This window comes from Mustela lutreola, chromosome 1, assembly GCF_030435805.1.
Source record: "Mustela lutreola isolate mMusLut2 chromosome 1, mMusLut2.pri, whole genome shotgun sequence".
NCBI lineage: Eukaryota > Metazoa > Chordata > Mammalia > Carnivora > Mustelidae > Mustela > Mustela lutreola.
Genome location: NC_081290.1, coordinates 267307363 through 267328559, shown reverse-complemented (window position 1 = coordinate 267328559; position 21197 = coordinate 267307363). Strand labels below are relative to the sequence as shown.

At 37.4% G+C, this 21197-nt stretch overlaps 1 protein-coding gene across 3 annotated transcripts in view; it reads left to right on the top strand.

Moving 5' to 3' along the window:
• The window catches only part of LRRC4C (leucine rich repeat containing 4C), a 1215829-nt gene that overhangs the window by 477110 nt on the left and 717522 nt on the right, over positions 1 to 21197 (top strand). For all 3 annotated transcript variants that reach the window (XM_059140139.1, XM_059140132.1, XM_059140125.1), the window contains one exon: positions 9965 to 10046. The gene's annotated coding sequence lies outside the window, so the exon portion shown is untranslated. The remainder of the gene's footprint in view (positions 1 to 9964; positions 10047 to 21197) is intronic.

The window sequence follows — 21197 nt, the reverse complement described above, 5'->3', positions numbered from 1 at the left end:
CTTGATGGACCTGAACTGACATAGCCATAGGGGTGCCTTTCTCTATCCTGCACATACACCATCACAAGCAAAACAATCACATTTATGACTTATTTCTCTTTCCTAATTAGATGGTGAGGGCAGTAAAATCAGGGGGAAAAACATTTTATTACATCATTTATTTTTAGTCCTTAACACATTTCTTGGTACTTAGTGAATACTTAATAAGCGTTTGGAGAAATGAGTGCTAAAAGTATGATCTCATCAAACATGAATTTATTTAGGTCAAAACAAGAAAAACTACATGTTTACTTCTCAGCTAACACCACCAACCAATGTGGAGATACCTGGAAGTTAGCTTAGGGTCACTAATGCAAGGCTTGTGTCTCAGAGTATTACCATGTGGCTTCTATATGCCCAAAATATTTTCTTGAGTTCAGATGAGTTTTCTTGCTTATGAACTTAATTTAACTAAACTGAAATCTTGAAATCTCACTGAATATCTCTCATCACTAAATGAAGCAGCCTTGATTAATCACTCCGAGCATTTCAAAATAATCTGTCAGTTAACCTATATTTAACATAAGCATCTGTAAAATCTATATGAGAGCATTCATTAGAAGGAAAGCATATTCTTGGAGAGCTATAAAATCAGATAGTAATTCTTAATATTTCAAGTGAGGAGTAGGGTATAGAATGTTTCTATTTATTACTAGCAAATCTATTACAAATCTGCTCCAATCCATACAATGATAAAACTTATTTTTTGTCAGGTTGGTTTATATATTTACATATATAAATAGACTTTATATATAAATTAAATAGTCTATTTATAATTGAATTTTCTCTTCCCATAAAATTAGACTGGTTTGGCAACGTAACTCTGAAATACTATGTCATTGCTTGATAGCAGCCAATTCTACTATTTATTTCTCTCCATTTTTCACATTTGGGGATCTCTGTTAGATTTTTTTTTTTTCCACGTGTGATCTCTTAAATATGGTTTATGCTGCTCTGGCACGATGGACGATGAGAATAATAAGTATCACTTACTAAGTATCTATTATATGAACCCCAAATTATGTGTTAAATGCTATTATCCCAATCTTTCAAAGGAGATACTAAGGATCAAAGAATTTTAATAACTTGGAAAGCTACTGCCTTATAAGTGCTTTGAATACAGATCTGCCTGAATTTTGGACCGTCTGATTTTAATACAGTTGTTAGTGTTTTGGCTATAATGTTTGAACATCATTTATTGAATATTTTTTAATATTAAAATCATATAGTGATTTTCTGAGAACCTTGAAGTTTATTCTAGAAGCAGCAGAAACCACTTGGGTTTTAAAGAAAGGAAAATAATACAATTTGATACGTGCTTAAGTAACATGTGGAAAGTGGATAGTGGAAAATGTAAAGGGTGTTCGATGAAACTAGAGAAGGAGAGGCTTGGAAGCCAGTTGTCGACAAGACGAAGCAGGAAGGGATTAGGGTCTAATCTGAGAATATAAACAAGGGTATAGACAGGCAGGGAAGATGGGAGAAATACTTCTAAACTCAGTGGTCCCACAGTGTATGAACTGTGGGCCTTTGGCCAAATTGTTTACCCACAATGAATCCGTTTGCTCCTCTGTAAAACGGAGGCAATAAAATCTATTTCACAGTGTTATCGTGAGCTTTAAATAATAGTATATTAGCATGCACTTGGATGGTACATGCTATGAATCTCGGTGCTTTTATAAATAATATAAGTACCAAGAATTTTTTTCTCAAAGCTTCAGGATTGAAGTAGTATCACTATCACAGGTTTATAGAACTCAGAAAACTGAGACACAGTGAGGCAAAGAAAAAAGCAATAGAGTTGTGGCAATATCAGATTAAAATAATGGCATTTATTATATATCTGATATACAGTTGGTGCTTTATAAATGCCTGCCATTTACCACCTGGATTAATGTCCTCGAGAGGCAGAACCAAACATGACTCATTGCTGTAACAGGGTAACCCAGCACTTGGTGTGAACTAAACTGATTGGATCCTCATGGACACAGTTCAGGTCCTGTTCCTGATGCTGGGAATAAATGCAGTGGTAAAATAAACATGCTCCCGCCTTCATGACTTTTTCTTTTCTTTTCTTTTCTTTTTTTTCTTCTTGGAACAGATGTTCTGATGACTAGGTGATTGTGTGAAGGAAGCAGAGTTGGAAAACTATTTCTAAATTATTTTCTGCAACATAGATATATATATTTTTCTGGAAACATTTGCTCAAAAAGCTGCCACAAGAAGATTCTGCAACCTCTCTCTACTGCATTTTCAGTGATGACTAGGGGAACAAATTTGCTCCAGATTCTTTCATGAGCTCTTTCCCTTTTCATAGAGATAATTTTTTAAATCTTATTTCTAACAATTTTTAATTTTTTTTATTATGTTAGTCACCGTACAGTATATCATTAGTTATTGATGTAGTATTCCATGACTCATTGTTTGCATATAACACCCGGTGCTCCATGCAGTACGTGCCCTCCTTAATACCCACCACCAGGCTCACCCGTTCTCCACCCTCCTCCCTTCTAAAACCCTCAATTTGTTTCCCAGAGTCCATAGTCCCTCATGGTTCGTCTCCCACTCTGATTCCCACCCCGCCTTCATCTTTCCCTTCCTTCTCCTAATGTCCTCCATGCTATTGCTTATGCTCCACAAATACGTGAAACCATATAATTGACTTTCTCTGCTTGACTTACTTCACTCAGCATAATTTCCTCCAGTCCTGTCCATGTTGATGCAAAAGTTGGGTACTCATTCTTTCTGATGACTAATTGATATTCCATTGTATATATGGACCATATCTTCTTTATCCATTCCTCTGTTGCAGGGCAACTGGGCTCTTTCCACAGTTTGGTGATTGTGGCCATTGCTGCTATGTACATTGGAATGCATATGACCCTTCTTTTCACTACATGTGTATCTTTGGGACACATACCCAGTAGTTCAATTCCTGGGCAGCTCTATTTTTAAGCTCTAGGCTGTTACAGGTCAAGTCCTAGCTACAAACTAGCTTCTTTTCTGGTAAATCCTCAGCTCTTAAAATAGTGCCTAAAACAACAAGCACTCAATATTAATGTGTGTTGAATAAGTGGATAAGTGAATGAATAAATAAAGACAATTTTTTTTCACTTTGTAGACCATTATTTCCTTACAAAGAGTAAGATATTTTCTCAGGAAAAATTGAGTATTCAAGAATTAATTACTAACTGGCATGTGTACTAGGGTTTATGGTTGTTCAGAGAAGATATTACAGTTTGAAAATTGTTCTTTAGAGTCATTTATAACAAGCATTGAGAAGATAATTTTGGCTACATTTATGTGGGCACCAAAACCACAGCATTTCTTTGAATTTCAGAATTGCCATTATGCCATCTTTGGTGTTTTTTTTTTAAATTAAATCTCACTTTCAAGATTCATATCATAAACAATTTTGTAAAAACATTAATGCTTAGTGTAAATGCGTCCCTGAATGTTACATCAGCCCAAAACAAATCGTGAGAAAACTTCCCTCAATTTGTTCTTCCACCTCATTCTTCTATGTGGACACGCATAGAACTTATACATAATTGTAATATATATGCTAGTTAGGCAGTTCCTTTTTTCACTTGATCTTGTATCATAAGCATGTTTATACAGCCCTATGTAATTACATAATTATTTTATGTCTGGATGATAAGTCTTTCTACTTACCCCAACCCTGTGTAGCTGCCCACCCACTCACCTTCTGTAGAGTTGTGCAATTTCATCCGTTCCAAATTGTGTCTAAAAACACACATTTGTAAGATATAGTCATCATATTGTATCATTTTCTAGTTGGAGAAATGCTTGAAATTCATACAAATGAATAGTTCTTTCCATTTAAGGGTGAAGATACAAAAACTGTGAGGGGGCAGTGAGAGGCAGAGTAGCCTGTTAGGAAGAATGGTAGAGTGCCAAGTGAATATGAATTGGATGATCTGGGACCATCCCTTAACTCCTTTGTACCTAAGGTTCCTTGGGTGTGTCTCACTGAGATTGTATTTTTAGGGAAGTTGTGTTTATCAGCCTAAGATGTCCCACCTGCCCCAAACTAGCCATTGGCATTTTTAAACCAATCTACACAGTACAGAATCAAAATCAATCATGTAATGCACTTAGCTTAATATCGAGCATATTGTATGTGTTTAACATATGCTATCTGCTGCTGTGATTACAATTATAATGGTGGTGATTATAGTACATCTCTCCTTGGTATGAGACAGGTGTATTCTGAAACTGCCCCTTAGTTTGTTGTCAAGTAGAGGGAATTATCTGTAGGATTTCCTCACCCTTCTCTGGAACTTTTTCCTGTGACAGTTCAGAATCATTGTCCTGTTCTCTTCCAAATGAAGAAAGGTCAGAGAAGATTAAGGTTGTTGTTATTGTTTTTTTTTCCCCCCTCTGCCATTATAGCTGTTTATCAGAAGGAAGAGAACTGTCAGAACTGGAGGAGGACCCAGGCCTGCTCATTTATCTTCACCCCCTTCTTCCAATCCAAGAGCACTACTGATAGAACATTCTCAAGTGATTCTTTTTAAGTGACTCAAGCTATATCAATTAGACTGGTATTTGTCATAACTATTTTATTGGCTCTCAGTAATCATAGCATGAATTACTGCTATTACTCTCCAACATTACAATGAATCAGTTCACAGAAGCAATTACAAAGAAGAGTGAATTACTCTTGAGAATGCTTCTCAAATACCACAAAGTAACCAGTCCTAAAGAGTGTTACGATGGTATCAGTTACTCCATTTTTTTAAACTCATTATTAGTCTTCTCCATACTCACTAAATGTCCTCAGGTATAAAAGTGACTAATATATTGACCTTAAATGATATATTCTGGGAATGGCAACATAATGACTGTAGTTAACAATAGTGCTTTATGTGTCAGGAAGTTGTAAGAGAGTATATTTTAAAAGTCCCATCAAAAGGAAAATAATATAACAATGTGAGGTGATGGATATTAACTAAACTTATTGAAGTAACTGTGTATATTGTGGTGCTATACACACACACACACACACACACACACACACATATACACCAGTATATACATTAAACTTATACAATATGTGCTAATTATATCTCACTAAACCTGGGAAAATGATTTTGAATTAAAATTGGCTTCTGTCATTGGGGAGGTTATATGCCATGATGAGTGCTGTGAAGTGTGTAAACCTGACAGTTCACAGACCTGTACTCCTGGGGCTAATAATACATTATATGTTTATAAAAAATTAAAAAAGAAACTAAAAAATTGGCTTTTTAAACAAGCAAAGATAGGAGCAGACCTACTGATACAGAGAAAAAACTGGTGCTTGCCAGAGGAGAGGGACGTGGGTGGGTGGGCAAAATAGGTGAAGTGGTGTGAGAAGTACAGGCTTCTAGATATGGAATGAAAAAGTTACTGAGATGAAAGTTACAGCATAGGGAGTGGCACCTGGGTGGCTCAGTTAGTTACACATCCCACTTGGGTCGTGATTTCAGAGTCATGAGACTGAGCCTTGCATAAGGCTCCATGCTTAGTGCAGAGTCTGCTTGACAGTCTCCCTCTCCCTCTGACCCTCCCCCCACCTTCTCACATGTTCTCTAAATGAATGAATGAATGAATAAATGAATGAATGAATAAAATCTTAAAAAGAAAAAAAGTAATAACATGGAATATAGTCAATGTTGTGTGGTGACAGATGGTAGCTATCCTTGTGAGCACAGCACAATGTGTAGAATTGTCAGATTCCTGTGTTGGTTCCCTGAAACTAGTGTAACATTTTGTGTGAACTCTACTTCAATTTAAAAAAATCGATTTGGGGGGCATTGGGGTGGCTCAGTGGGTTAAAGCCTCTGCCTTCAGCTCAGGCCATCATCCCAGAGTCCTGGGATCCAGCCCTTTTGTTAAAAAATCCCAGGCTCCTGCCTTCAGCTCAGGTCATGATCCCAGGCTCCTGGGATCAAGCCCCACATCGGGCTCTCTGCTCAGCAGGGAGCCTTCTTCCTCCTCTCTCTCTGCCTGCCTCTCTGCCTACCTGTGACCTTTGTCTGTCAAATAAATAAAATCTTTTAAGAAAAATTTGATTTTTTTTTGTCACAAAGCTACCTAGATTGATATCTGTTTCACCACTTACTAGCTATGTCCCTGTACACATTACTCAATCTCTCTATACCTGTTTTCCATTTTCTGTAGAGATAATTATCGTAGCAACCTCATGGAGCTATTTGAGAATTAAATGAAATAGTATAGGTAATCACTTAGAGTAGTACCTGATGTGTAATAAGTGCTCAAAACTGTCAGGTATTTTTGCTATCATTATTAATTTTATTACTAGAATAAGACACATTTCCTAGCTCTAAAAATCAGGCAAATATAAATCACCTATTTTTTAGATGTTAATAATAGTTATTATGGTAAAAAAAAAATGACCTACTTTAAGATCAAAAAACCAAACTTTGGTACTGAACCCATAGCAAATTAACTTTATGAACTAAGTCAGATATCCGAAAATTGCTGTAAAACACAAATGTGTAGACTGTAAGACGATACATGATTTGTATCAGGATTGACGTAAGACCCAACTATATTGTACATTTAAGTTGTCATGTCTTATTTAGTGCCTTTTGATACTCAAATTACATTTTTTACTGATTGTTTCATTTTATTTATTCAGCTCCCTTGGGAAACTGATTGAGCTAATGTTATTATGTTAGTCTTATTGCTAAGGATCTAGGATTCAGAATGATGTTACACAAGCAAAGTATGGTGAAACAGGAGTGGACCATATGTTTTCTCACATCAAAAGAATAAACTCCTTCAGCACAATGTATTTAGGCCCCTACCATGTACCAGGCATAATGCAAGGCACTAGAAGTATAGCAGCACATAAATCAATGAAAATTCTCGCCCTCATGGAGTTGACTTGCTTTTAATGGGAAAAGAAGAATTTTTTTAAATTTATTCTTTTAAAGATTTTATTTATTTATTTGAGAGAGGGGTTAGGGGAAGAGGGACAAGCAGACTCCATGCTGACCACAGAGCCCTATGTCTGCCTCGATCTCATAATCCTGAGCTCATGACCTGAGCAGAAATCAAGAGTCAGATGCTCAACCAACTGAGTCCCCAGGTGGCCCAAGAAGAATGATTTTTAAAGGTCTCTATGTGGAAGATGTAGTTTATTAGGTGGAACAATCACTTTAAAGAAAAACAGGTATAAACAAGGATAGGTAGTACAAGGTACAGGATGTCCCTCTTTTTTAAATAGGGCAGACAGGCAAATTTTACTAAAAAAAGTGAATGGATATCAGTAAGTATCCAGTAGAGGTTTGTAAGAGGTTCACCTGGGTCAGCAGAAGAGTGTTACTTGGAGAGGGAACAGCAGAAGAGAAGCCCAAAGGATGAAACAAGCCTGGGATTTTTTTTTTTAACTTTTGTAAAAAGATTTTTATTTATTTGGCAGACAGATCACAAGTAGGCAGAGAGGCAGGCAGAGAAAGAGAGAGGAGGAAGCAGGCTCCCTGTTGAGCAGAGAGCCCGATGTGGGGCTTGTTCCCAGGAGCCTGGGATCATGACCTGAGCTGAAGGCAGGAGCCTGGGATTTTTGAACAAAAGCCAGGAGGCCACTGTGGTATGAGCACAGTGAACACAAGGAGGTATCTGAGAGTTAACATGGGACCAGATCATGTAGGATTTTGCTAACCTTTTGGTGATTTTGATTTTTATTAGAATGAGATGGAAGTTACTAGAAGGTTTTGAGAATAGAAGAGACTTAATCTGGTTTATTCTTTAATAGAATTATTTTGGTTGCTATTTTGAGACTAGACAAAAAGAAGGGATAATCTAAAATAAGAAGACTCCATTGCCAAAAACTTAAAACTACTTATAGTGTCTTGGATCACTATTTTATTGGTGGGATGGGGAAAGTAGTCCTATTTTAGATACATTTGGGATATCTTTTGAAGTAAGCACAAGTGAGATTTATTAACATACTTGATATGGGGTCTGGAGGGAAGAGTGGAGGCAAGGTGACTCTGAGTGTTTTGGAATGGAAAAGCAATGATAAAATGAAATTGCCCTTACCTGAGAAGAAATTTTAAGAGGAGCAAATTGGAACTGAGTTTTAGATATGCTAATTTGAAATCACCTATTAGCACTCTAAAAAGCACTCTAAAGTGGGTCTATCAAGTAAACAGTTGATTTAAATATGGCACTCATGCAAAGTATGGGCTAAAACAAAAATTTGGATGTAAAGATATTTATATTTTAATTATTTGTTTGACACACACACAAAGAGAGAGAGAGAGAGTGAGAGAGCACAAGCATGGGGAGCCCAAGAGGGAGAAACAGGCTCCCAACTGAGAAGGGAGCCCAATGCAGGACTTGATCCCAGGATCCTGGGATCGTGACCTGAGCTGAAGATGGATGCTTAACAGCTGAACCACCCAGGTGTACCTGTGTGTACAGATATTTAAAACAATAGGCTTGGGTTAGCTCTTGAAGGGGCATAGTCTAATAAAAAATAGAGGATATTAAAGATGTGAGCCAGGAGGAGAAGCCTGCAGAGTAGACTAGGAAAGCATAACAGATTGGAAAAGGAACATGGGAAGGAATGATGATTTGGAAGCCATGCAAATACAGTATTTCAAGTGAAAAGAAATATCTTATGGGTATAGCGTAAAGTCCTGACTATAGCATTACTAAATGTCTGATTTACACCAAATTAAAGTAAGAAGCAATTGTCCATTATATTTGAGTGCCCATTATGTGCACAGTGAAGATAGTGATTAAGGGAAAAACCAACCAACCAACTTTCACAGATAAAACATTCTTCTTGCCATTAAAGCTCAAAGGCAGGGAGGTAGAATTAAAAACACTGCTTATAAGTCTCATTATAAATGGCAAAAAAAAATTCTGTGGGAATATGGATAAGAGAGAGATTAAATTTGATAGACAGCTTCAGTGGGGGAAAGGTCATATTTGAGCTGGGTATTAAAGAATAACAGAATTTTGGGGGGGGTCAGAATGGGAATGGATAAATAATAATGACATTGCAGGCAGACAAATCATATGAGCAATGCCACAGAGGCAGGAAAAGCAGAACATGTTCAGGAATGCGTAATAAATTGATTGGACTAAAATAGAGTGTGCAAAGAAAGAAGGGAGTAAGTGGTAGTAGATACATGCTTTTGCCTTGAAGGAACATCTTGGTCAACAGTCCAGTAGAAAACAATTTTTGAAAAGCTGAATATTATGATTACTATCATTTTTTTTTAAAAAAGCTTTTTATATTCTGCTGAACACCTGTCACCCTCCAAAATACAATAGACAGTTATTTTACTAGTAAGATGAATCTATTTGAGAGTAACAGAGGAATGGCAGTTCAGGGCAGGCAAACCACAAGTCTGAAGAGACAATGGGACGATCAGCTTCAGTTAGGCTTTAGGAGGAGATTGGGGAAGGATTGGTTTGAACAAAAGTTCATTAGAGAGGAACAAGTTGGAGCTTCTGGTGGCTTCTCCTTGGCTGCAACTGGTGGTGAGTGTGTTGCTGCTGAGGCAGAAAGAGAACCTACTTCTTTTTCTTAAAAGTAGGAGATGAACTTTCTATGTGAAAAATGGGCCCCCTTATGGAAATGATTTTCATCTTCCTTCTTTTTGCTGGTTATGTAGGCTTCAGGGAGCAGTACCCACAGGGGAGCTCCCCCTTTAGGGCCTCCTGCCTCCATTGCGAAGGAAGTTTCTTTGATTTATTCTCATAAAGCTCAAGCATGACATAGAGTAGGATGAATATACACTTGGAAAATATAGAGAAATAGAAATTCTTCCGTGTGATTTCCTCTCTCTGGTAGCTTTTCATTCACCTACTTTTTGCTTGGGCTGTTTTCTAACTTCCTTAAGTGAAATGTACTTTAATTATATGTCTTCCCTAGAAATGGTTCTCGGTCCTGCAAGCCTGCCAGATCACCCAGCAAGAGTGGGACCAAGTCAACTGGAACATCTAACCCACTGAATGTACGTGAGTACCCCGTTAACAGCTTTTAAAACGTGAGACAAGGTATCTTGTATGTGATTTAAAGTGCCTCGGAGTCAGCTGTGAATTAATATGTTTAATTGCTTAGTGTGGGTGAGCAAGCTCTCACTGGTGACAGTGGGATTTGCGTGTGCACCTGTGACAGAGCTTGACTTCCTCTCAAAGCACACACATTGCATTTATGCCTGGGATCACTTGGTCTCTCCTAACTACACCAGACACCATGCTGAGTTTTATTTGCCTCCTTGAACCGGAAGGCAGCCAGTTGTTTGGGGTTCTCTCTTACCTTTCTGTTGTCTCTCGACCTTATCCCCTGTTATACTTAAGCCAGTCTCCAGGTAATATTTACTTATGTCATTACTGAAATATTTTATGGATCCTTCATTAGATCAAATGCCCCAAGCAGGCAAGGACCCTGCCTATTTGCTGACACATCATAGTCACTCAACATTTCCATGCTGCCTGACCATGCCTGGTCCCTGGTGGGATATGACCACTTAAAGTATTCCTACACTTTCATGGTTGTTCAAAATATCTGTGCTTCTTGGGCTCCTATCTTTCCCAGAGTTGCTCAGTCTTAGATAAAAAAGCCTCCTGCTTTCTAGAAAAGATAAGACTATCTGATGTGAACATCACTAAATATTTCTTCATTGGACCTTAAAATATCTCTGTTTCTATCTCTAGTGTATTTCTTGTTTCCCAAAATAACCTCTTAGATTAGATTTTAATCCTAAAACTTTACATTTTTTACCAACTTTATTAAATTAGCTATTCCTCCCCAATTTGCATCTCTCCATTTTCCTGGTTCCTTCCACGTAGACAAAAAACAAACATACATTTGTTGCCCTTATCATGGAAAAATGCAACCAACCAAATGAAAACAAACCTCTTTCGTCTCACTGTTCTCAGTCCCCCCCCCCCCACCAACTTAGCTGCTTTTAGCCGTTCAAACTTCTTTATAGAACTGTCATTGTTCTTTGCCAAGTCATGGTAAACTCCACAAGAGAAGGGTTTCTTTTTATTGTGCTGTTCAGTATATTTTCAGTATCTGGCACAATATCTAAGCTGGTAAGGGCTCAATGATTAAATGTGTTAATTTTAGCTACCCTTTCACTTCCCACTCTCTACCTGAGTGTTAAAATTTTGCTTCAAGCACTGCTTAAATTACTCTCACCACCATAGTTCCCTTCTCTGTCATTCAAACCACGGTTATACTGCAAATACTTCTCTTATACACCATACCATAATCTGTCTTAATTCTTGTTAACTATATATGCCTCATCACTTCCTCAGCATCTGAGGAGGTCAGGACAACAATTTGGTTATTTCTTTAGCTCTCCCATCTCTTAACAAAAGGCTTGCCTGTCAATAATTATTAATGAATTGAATTAATACTTCACACCCTAAAAGATCTTTTAACATTACGCTGACCACATTAGTATTGCCTTTGATAAAATATTGATAAAATATTTTGTCCCAGAAATAAAAAGAGGAACATGAAATAGGAAAGCCTTTTAAAAACCATGAGCAAAGGACTACCCTGCCTTGTTTAGTGTACCCATCATTCAGCCACGGAGCCCAAGAAGGAATCTACCTACGCTGAGCACTTTGACATCCACTTGAATTCCTGAACAAAATCAGAAACTGTTAACAGGAAAGGACAGGGCAAGTGGCTATTTTATAGACAACCAACAGTGCCTCCTACGCGTTACCTTTTAATTTTGTGCTTGTCCGTGATTGATTCAAGTGTGAGAATGGGGTAAGTGACCCAGCTCTGACTCGTGAGTTAGAAGAGAATGTTTGCTGGCGAATTCTGGGAAAGATTTTTCTTTCTGATAAAAATACATGCATGTAGGGAGAAATACCCTCCCCATTTCTTTTCTGCCCTTGGATATTGTCAAATGAAGAGATGATGTTTGGCACCATAGCAGCCATCCTATGACCATAAAGACAAAGACAAAAGTATCTCTGAGAATATAACCAAGAGTCTTGGCATTGGAGACTTAATGATTTAATTAACCTTGGAAACATAAAGTCTAATCTTTTTGTTATTTGAAATAGTTAACCCACCTCACCTAAGGTTTTTTTTTGTTATTTGCAGGCAAAACTATATTATCTGAAATAAAAGTGATCTAATACTGTTAAAGAAAATTCAAATCATTAAAATAAGAATTAAAAAAAATACTATGCTGAATGAATCATGATATATGGCTTTGTATTTATGATCTGTGCATTTAAAGAATTAGAATTATCGATCTATGTGTAAGTCATACCCATATAGACACACACATACATGCATAAAAATGTGGTGTGACCACTTGATGAAAGAAAAACCATTGATTACATCATTTCTAAGATAGTAAAATCATAAAATCATTTTCTGGGCCCTTTAAATGCACCCAGTAAGTGCCCACGAGATAGAAAATCCTTAGGAAACTGTGTTAGGCACCTAAACAGAGATTCAGGAGTTAGTCCACACTCATCTTCTCTCTGTTTTCCTGTTTGCCTTTCCAAAAATAGGTTTCTATGTTTTCTCCTATTTGCTTCTCTTCTTCCTCTAACTCATATGGATTATAATTGCCCAGGCCCAATCTTCTGAGACTCCTTTTTGAAACACTATTTCCAGTCTTACCTACGGGCCGCATGCCCTGAAACCCATGGATGAAGTTTTCTCCACCATGCACCTTACTCAGGCCTTAGGACACCTTAGGAGTCTCTGGAAAGAGATCAGGCAAAACCAAAATGATTGTTTGGTGGCTTGTGGGCTAAATAATTTATTGTTTAATTAACTTCTCTGTTTTCTCATTAGCTGTAATTTTATGTAAAGAGAAATCATTTATTTAAGAAAAATATGGTAGATTTAATTTGTTTTTCCTGCAGCAGAAAGTGGTCCATGTGCAGACTTAAAATTTGAATTCTATTGCTTGTGTCCAGCTCACTTGTAGGATCACTATTTATCATAGCGGGGTCTGCAAAATCTAAATAATTCCCAAAGCAAAAGCATTTTAAAAATCTAGAATCAGGGGTACTGAGTGGCTCAGTGGGTTAAGCTTCTGCTTTCGGTACAGGTCATGATCTCAGGGTCCTGGGATCGAGCCCCGCAGTGAGCTTTCTGCTCAGCAGGGAGCCTGCTTCCTCCTCTCTCTCTGCCCGCCTCTCTGCCTGCTTCTGATCTCTCTCTCTCTCTCTCTCTGTCAAATAAATAAATAAAATCTTTTAAAAAATCTAGAATCATTTACAATTAAGGGGGATCCATAAAGACTTAATGTGGGAGGTCCGTCCATTTCTAATTTAGTGACTTGAATGACTTTATGGTCTATACCTCTTCTGTAACTACTTGGCACATGCATTAGGCTAATTGCCACAACCCTGTATGTATAGGATATATCACAGACACTAATCTGGAGGAACCCTAATGTCCTCTCTGAGTTTCATTTAGTTGTTCAGTTGGATAGTCTTTATTTTTTTTTTCCTTTATGCTGCCCTCTACTCTGGAGGCTGACTTGTAGACGCTTGATCAAAGGGCTCTAGTCCCCTCTTTGGCCAAGGAAGAGCACCAGCAAGAGATAATAAAAAGGAAAAGTGAGATCAGGGTACTCATTCCATAGGATCCCTTTCCACATGTTTATCTAAGATTGGCGAGGTCCTTCAGCCACAGGTTTGTTTCCATCAAAGCTACCTTCCATGAGTGAGACATGCAGACACTGTTTCCATGAAAAGCTGTCCCACCTACTCCCTTCTGACCTAGGGGGAGTAGGTCCTTTTGTCTTACTACCTCAGACCCCTGCACCCTAGTTCCTCTACATCCTAGGTACTGTCCTTCAAATAGCTCCCTTAAACTTAACTTTTCATGAATTACCTTCATCTGAACGTGCCAGATATTTCCTGTGTTATATGTCTCTCTTTGTGATTCTTTAATCACTATTGTATTGACTAGAAGTCTGCAAAATTGACCACTAAGAGTAGTGAGCAACAAATTAAATGTAAATATTTAGATAATAGGCTTGGATTACATGTTAATATAAAAAGAAGTCTTGGAAAATATGAAAAATATTACCTAGACTATGTTTGTCATTTCCTTCTATACATTGAGATTGGCCCCTAAAACACATTCTGGAATTGAATTACTGGAAGGTGGTACCAGTTCCTGTGTACTGTTTTTTTCCCCCCAGTGGGGGGATAGCATAGAATTTCTACTGAACTTACCAGGGCTATAAATCAAGCTTTCATCCATTTAGTTTTTTCTTTTAGAAGATGTTAGAAGGTAATTGACTGATATGGCCAGTAGTTGAGCTCTTTTAGGCCTTGATAAAGCCATCTGTTTGGTGGTATGGGGGCCCCTATTTACAAAAAAAACCAAACAAACCTGGAAGTCAGCTATCTTGGATTGTTCGCATTCAACAAGTTAGAGATTTTTTTAATATTTTGCTTTTTATCTTCTGTTTATTTATTTTTAAAGAGGAGATATCTCAAAGCAACAGAATTGGATCTTTTCCAGCTAAGAAGAATTCAAATGAGAAATAATGTCTTTTCATTCGAGTACACAAATTACCCTCTGAACATTTTTTAAAGTCTGTATTAAAGGAAAGAGGCAGTTCTTAATATTAAACTTAGTTCCACATCTAATCACCAACCAAAATATTTCCACAACATTTGAGTGTTTGAAATTTACTTGCTGCTTTGAAATCATAAAAGAGATTGTAGACCTACTGTGGAGAGTTTGAGAAATTGAGGGAAAAAAAAGTTTATAACTCTAACCTAAGAACTATTTTAATTTTTGTACATTGACATCATTTTTAATATAGTTTTAATCTCAGTGTATAAACGTATTTGCATCCATAGGCCAGAGATTTTTCTCAATTACTCTATAGTTTTATAATATTTAATTTTGGATATCTTTAAGAAAACTATTTGTCACAGAATAAGTGTTCAATAAGAGCTTTTATTTAGTAAGAGAGATATTTAGTGCAATTTAAAAAAAATAGACATTTCCATTATAATGACATTCACTGATAAGCACCCACTTACATATCATGAATTAGTAAATTCCACAAGTTTTAAGATGCACATGTTGCTTTCAAAATTTTCCAGTTTTTAAGCTGCAGCACATCTTAACAATAGTGCAAAAGTTTAGTTTTCAGCATGTTTTTATTTTATATTCTACATAAAATAACAAGAGGTTCATGATATTTTAATATCTCAGTTTCTGAGTTTACCAGACAGAGGGGTGTGTGTGTGTCTGTGTGTGTGTGCGCGGTACACACGTGTGTGTGCGTGTGTGTGTGTGTGTGAGGTCAGATGTGGCAGTGAATTCTGAAAGATTAAACCTTATCACTCACATGCCGTCTATTTTGGAAATGAAGTCCTTCCTATTTTAAACCATAAAAATTGCTACAAAAAAGCCATAAAACTTAGGTAATGAACTAAAAAGGGAAAGTCATTAATTTCACTACTCGAGTTACAGGGCTTACAAAATTTTTTTAGTGCATTTCTCTTTTAAACTTCTAAATGTTTAAAGTCATGTAGTTTTAGGTCTACTTACAAAGAAAAGAAGTATTAACCTTGATTCCTCAGAAAGAAGTATTAAAAATAAATGAAAAGATTTCCCTCTCTCTGAGAGAACATCTTTCTCTAAAAGAAAAAAAAAAGTAACCTAACATACATACCTCTCCTCCCAGTAATTCAGGGAAACTCAGGTTCTGTCTGGAAGACCAGAGTAAACTATCTATCTATCTATAAATGTCAAAAGGATGTCTCTGAGTACTTCCCGCTGGCAAGCAAAATCATCATTTAGTTATAATAGAAATTACATTTTAATCAATATGCCCTTTGCTATTAATCCATTTTTGACTGCCTTAAGAGCCTTTAATAACACGTTAGGAAAAATCACTCAGCTAATGAGTAATTCCAAGGAGAAAAGGGCTGGAATTCTTTTCATTTCTAATTTACTTTGTACAGAACTGACATATATATTTTGTATTCTTGATAATCCTGGTAGAACCTAACATTTCTTTGTATATGAGATGCCTTTCTCGGCAACTTAAAAGAAAAACAAAACAAAGCACTCTGTGGTCTTTATTGGTAGTGCAGATTCGATCAGCTATCAGCAAATACACATTTTCTCAGCTCTGGCAAGGACCTGATGTTTGATGATATTCTTTATTTGTCATTGCCTGCTGTGGCTTACTTTATTTATTGATTTTTTTTAAGTGCAATAGCAATACACATTCATTTAAGAAATATCAGAATATTTCATTAAAAAAATAAAAGCACTTAATGTCCTTAACACTCAGGATACTCCCTTGCTAACATTACATAAATCCATTATCACTGATGCCTGTTCATCTGGGTGTTTTATGTAGTCACATTCCTATTTAAAAAATATATATATTTGCAATGACTTTTTATTCAATAATTCATTGTAAATATGTTTTCTCTTTTCCCATTTTATTTTATTTTATTTCTTTTCAGTGTTCCAAGCTTCATTGTATATGCAGCACACCCAGTGCTCCATGCAATACGTGCCCTCCTTAATACCCACTGCCAGGTTCACCGAACCCCCCACCCCTCTCCCCTCCAAAACCCTCAGTTTGTTTCTAAGTCCACAGTTTCTCATGCTTTGTCTCCCCTTCGATTTTGTTTTCTTTTTAATAGGTATGTGTGCAAGATTTTTATAAAGTTTCTATGGTATTTCTTTGTAGAAATCTATCTTGATTTATTTCACTGAGACTCTAGTGTTAAAAGCATATTGTATCCAAATTTATATTATTAGAAACAGAGCTGGAATAAACATGCTCATCACTTTGGGTGCTATCCTTTACTATTTTAGTAGAATCAATTACCCCAAATAAAATACTGGAGTAACACATAATTTGAGTATTTTACATCCTTGCGAAATCTAGAAAGTTTTTAAATCAACAATGTAGGGGAGTGACTCAGGGTTAAATATTAACTAATTTGATGAATACTGTCTTAGTCCATTTGGGCTGCTATAACAAAAGGCCATAGATGGTATGGCTTAAACAACAAACATGTATTTCTCACAGCTCTGGAAGCTATGAAGTCCAAGATCCAGGAGCCGACAGATTTGGTGTCTGGTGAACAGCCCCCTCCTGGTCCGTAGACATCTGTCTTCTTGCTGGATCTTTACTTTGTTTGAAGTGCCAGGAACCTTAAAAGTGCAGGCTCTTTTAAGGACCCTAATCCCACCATAGGGGTTTCATGCTCCTGACTTAACCATCTCCCAAAAGCCCCACTTCCAAATACCATCACATTGGAAATTTGATTTCAGCATAGGAATTTTCGGGGAGGGAGACACCAACATTCAGTCTATAGTAGGTGGAAATGCTGTTCTGTTTTATTATTTTGATTTTTTTCTTTACCATGAATAAGCATTCATATTTTTCACACATGTCTTGTCTTTTTTAGTTGTCCCTTTATTAGTTGCCCATTTATGTTCTTATCTGGGTCATGTTTACTGAGGACAAAGGAAGAGGAGAGAACATAATGTACAATATAGAGGTCATAGGGAAGCAGCCAAGGAGGTATTCTCCCCAGTAAGCATCACTGCCTGCTGGAAAGTAATCTCTTCCCCTGGAGACTTGTGATGAATTTGGCATTTGTACCGAATGCCAAAGCAAACATGCAATTTAGCAAAACTCTAGTCTGACTGGTTCTTGGCATTTATGTTGATTAAAGGAAAAACAAGTTAGACTCTGACTTTCTTTTTTTAACCACCTGTTAGCAGGTGGTATCAGCACCGTTAACAGTAAAGGCTGGGATCCTTCTACTTTAAAGTAAGTGGTTAAAGGAAATCAGAAACATGTATTGACTATCTACAGTGTTTTAGAATGTAGAGTAAGAATTTACTTCTATTTTCTATTGTCAACGGACTTGGAAATATTCAGCATCCGTTTTATCCATCTGTATTCTTCTGGAATAATGCCTAGAATAATGCCTGGCATATAGTAGAAGTTCAATAAATGCATAAGTATCTTCAGTTTGCTGATGTTAAAAAAGGATGATCAGAGAGATTGAGTAATTTTTAATGTGGTAACACAACTAGGAAGAAATAGTCTCAAGATTCAATATCACTTTGTTCAGACCTAAACTCTATGCTCTACTTATTTCCTATAACATCTCTTCCTTACTTTCCTCTTGTTATACATTTTTTTCTAGCAAAATCAGCTAGATTATACTCTGAACCAACCCAGTGACATCAGTAGCTGAAAACAGGGAAGGTTCCCTGTTGTGCATAGTGGGCAGCAGTTGAGAGTTGGCAGAGGGCCCTCTAGGTAGTTCATACTCCCTAGACTACTTATACTTACGAAGGCTAAGGAGCCAAGAGTTACAGGGTTTTGTTTTGGCTTATTAAAATTCCAACCAGAAGTGACATCTGCTCATATTTCTCTGGTCAAAGGAAGCCATTAAATTTCTTGAGTGTTGTGAAACTTCATGGAGACTAGAGGGTGAGAAAGTACATTTGGGTGGGCCCAAAGAAATTGCCAGCATACGTATAAGTGAAAGAGGATGGCAGGAGAAGCAGATCAGAGATGGAGATGTGAAGACAATGCACAGGAGAAAAAAAAAAAAAAGCTACAGAGTTGTGGTCGGTATCTCCCTCTCATCCACAAACACTTAGATGACTTTGATGGTTAATTTTACGTATCATCTGGACAGGACTGTAATACCTAGATAGTTGATCAAATATTATTCATGTGTCTATGAAGGTAACTTTTGGATGAAATTGACATTTAAATCTGTGTACATTAAATAAAGCCTGTTACCTTCCACAATGTGGACAGGCCACATCCAAACAGTCAAAGCCATCTTCTTTTTAAGATTTTATTTATTTATTTGTTTATTTATTTTGAGAGAGAGAAACAGAGCGAACATGAGTGAGGAGTGGGAGGGACAAAGGGAGATGGAGAGAGAGAATCCCAAGCTGACTCCATGGTAAGTGGGAAGCCCACTGCAGGCTTGACCTCAGGACCCTGAGACCATGACCTGAGCCAAAATCAAGAGTCTGACTCAACCAGTTGAGCTACCCGGGTGCCTCAAACCAGTCAAACCCTTAATAGAACAAGGACTGACTTCCCCTGAGCAGGAAGGAATTCTGACTACAGTCTATTTTTGTACTGGAACTGAAAATCTTGACTTTCTAGTCTGCTCCTTTTCTCTCTCTCTCTCTCTTTTTCTCAACACACATATATGTACAGCAGAGCAATTTCTTCATTTAAAAGAGATCATTTTTGAATAGGTGAAAGATAATATCCACAGGCATTATTCCAGCTTCCAAGAGGCCGTGAAATCTTCAGGCAGATAAAGTACTAAGGTTAATACAGAGAGGGATAAAATTTATGTGGCCCAACACACACACACACACACACACACACACACACACACCCCTATTGGTTTGGTTTATCAGAAGAACCCTGACTGGTACAGACACTTAGTCCCATGCAGAAGCACATTTACTCCTTCTAAAAGAGAAAACTCAGAGAAGGCAACCAGTTGCCATGTCCAGCTTAGTCTCCGATGCTGAGAGAGACCCTATAGTTTCTTAAATGGGTCTGGCCGTGGAACTTCTTGGCCTGGAGATTTGTATGCATCAAAGAGGAAATTATGTGTTCCTCTTACAGCTGAAAGGTAATGATCAAGTGCTGATGGGAATAAACACTTCCTGAGGCTTCCATAGGTTTTCTGATTTGGTATAATTCTGCTCAGTTGGAATGGTTGGCTGCTCTGTTTATGGATTCCCAGTCCAAATTCTTTTGGTTTATCCTTTTTTGGGGGGTGGGGGTAGTAGTGGTCATCGTCGTCTTCATCTCCTCCTCCTCCTTCCCCTCCTCCCCCTCCTTCTCCTCCTCCGTGGTCACATCTCCAATGCACCTGAGAGAGTATGCTCTTCTGGGAGAGGTGAGCAACTTTTTAAACTCACCTTCTGCCCAAGAGTCTTTTTAAAATATTAAGTATTTAGAGTCTTTTTCTCAAAAACGTAGTTGGCTCCTTACCTGTCTGACTCTGGTAGCTTCCATGTGCTGTCAGCTGCGCTAGCAGTACTCTCTATTTTGTATCTCCTAGCTTTTTCTTGTTTTCTTTGGTTTCTGACTCCAATTGCTTCTTTCTCTTTCTAGGCTGAGTGATGGGCACCCAGGGAGGTCCTTTTAGGTTTCATCAGGAGAACCACTCCCTCCAATCTGTGGTTCCATAGCAAATACGTCTAATCGAAATGAATTACAGGACAGCTGGATCCTTACTCTGAGACACTTTAATCCCTTTGGGGCTTTTAACAAGGGGTGTGGTGGTCACACTTTTGATGACTCCACCGTGAGTTTTAGTGGACTTTGCCCCTAAAGGTATTGCTTTATATTTTATGCTGCAAGTCCCTAAATCTATGGGCTGTCTTTATTCTCTTTAATTACTAATTATATACTGGCTAATTATTTTAATTATTTTCTGAGCTCCCCTCTTTTTTTTTTTTTTTTGTCCTTTTTCCTGGTGCTCTGCCAAACACAGACAACACAAAAGATTAACATTCTATATTCTAATTTTGCCCTAAAGATACACGTTTATTATTTCTCTGGAGTGATTCCCAACTTAGAAGAAGTGACATCTTCACTCAATGCTTTGCCAGTACATAAGACAGCCTATCGTTTTCTCACTTTAATAATTTGTTCACTCTTTTGATCTGGTAAGCCAAGGTCATACATTTTGGGTCTTGATATGGTAATGTTCTACTTTTAGGTATCAAGTTCTTTAAGAATCTGACTAGAAGGTTTGGTAAAAAACAACTTTAACCTAGCTATGGCTAGAATAACAAAGGCTTATTATGTTTTTAACTTACACTGTAGGTCCATGGTTGATCTCTGCTGTTCAGTGTTGTTCTGATTCATGGCGGCAGGCTGAGGGAAGTTTTATTTCTATGCTTTCTTGGTTGCTGAGGAAAGATAAACAGGAAGTGAGAATTGCACACCAACTCTCAACCATTCCTCCCAAAAGTGGCATGCATTCCTTCTCCTCATGTGTTATGGAACAAAACCAAGCATATGGCCATATTAACTTAAAGGGATGGGAAAGTACAATTCCAGGGTATGTCTGCAGGAAAAATCTAGAAATATCAAGTGACTACT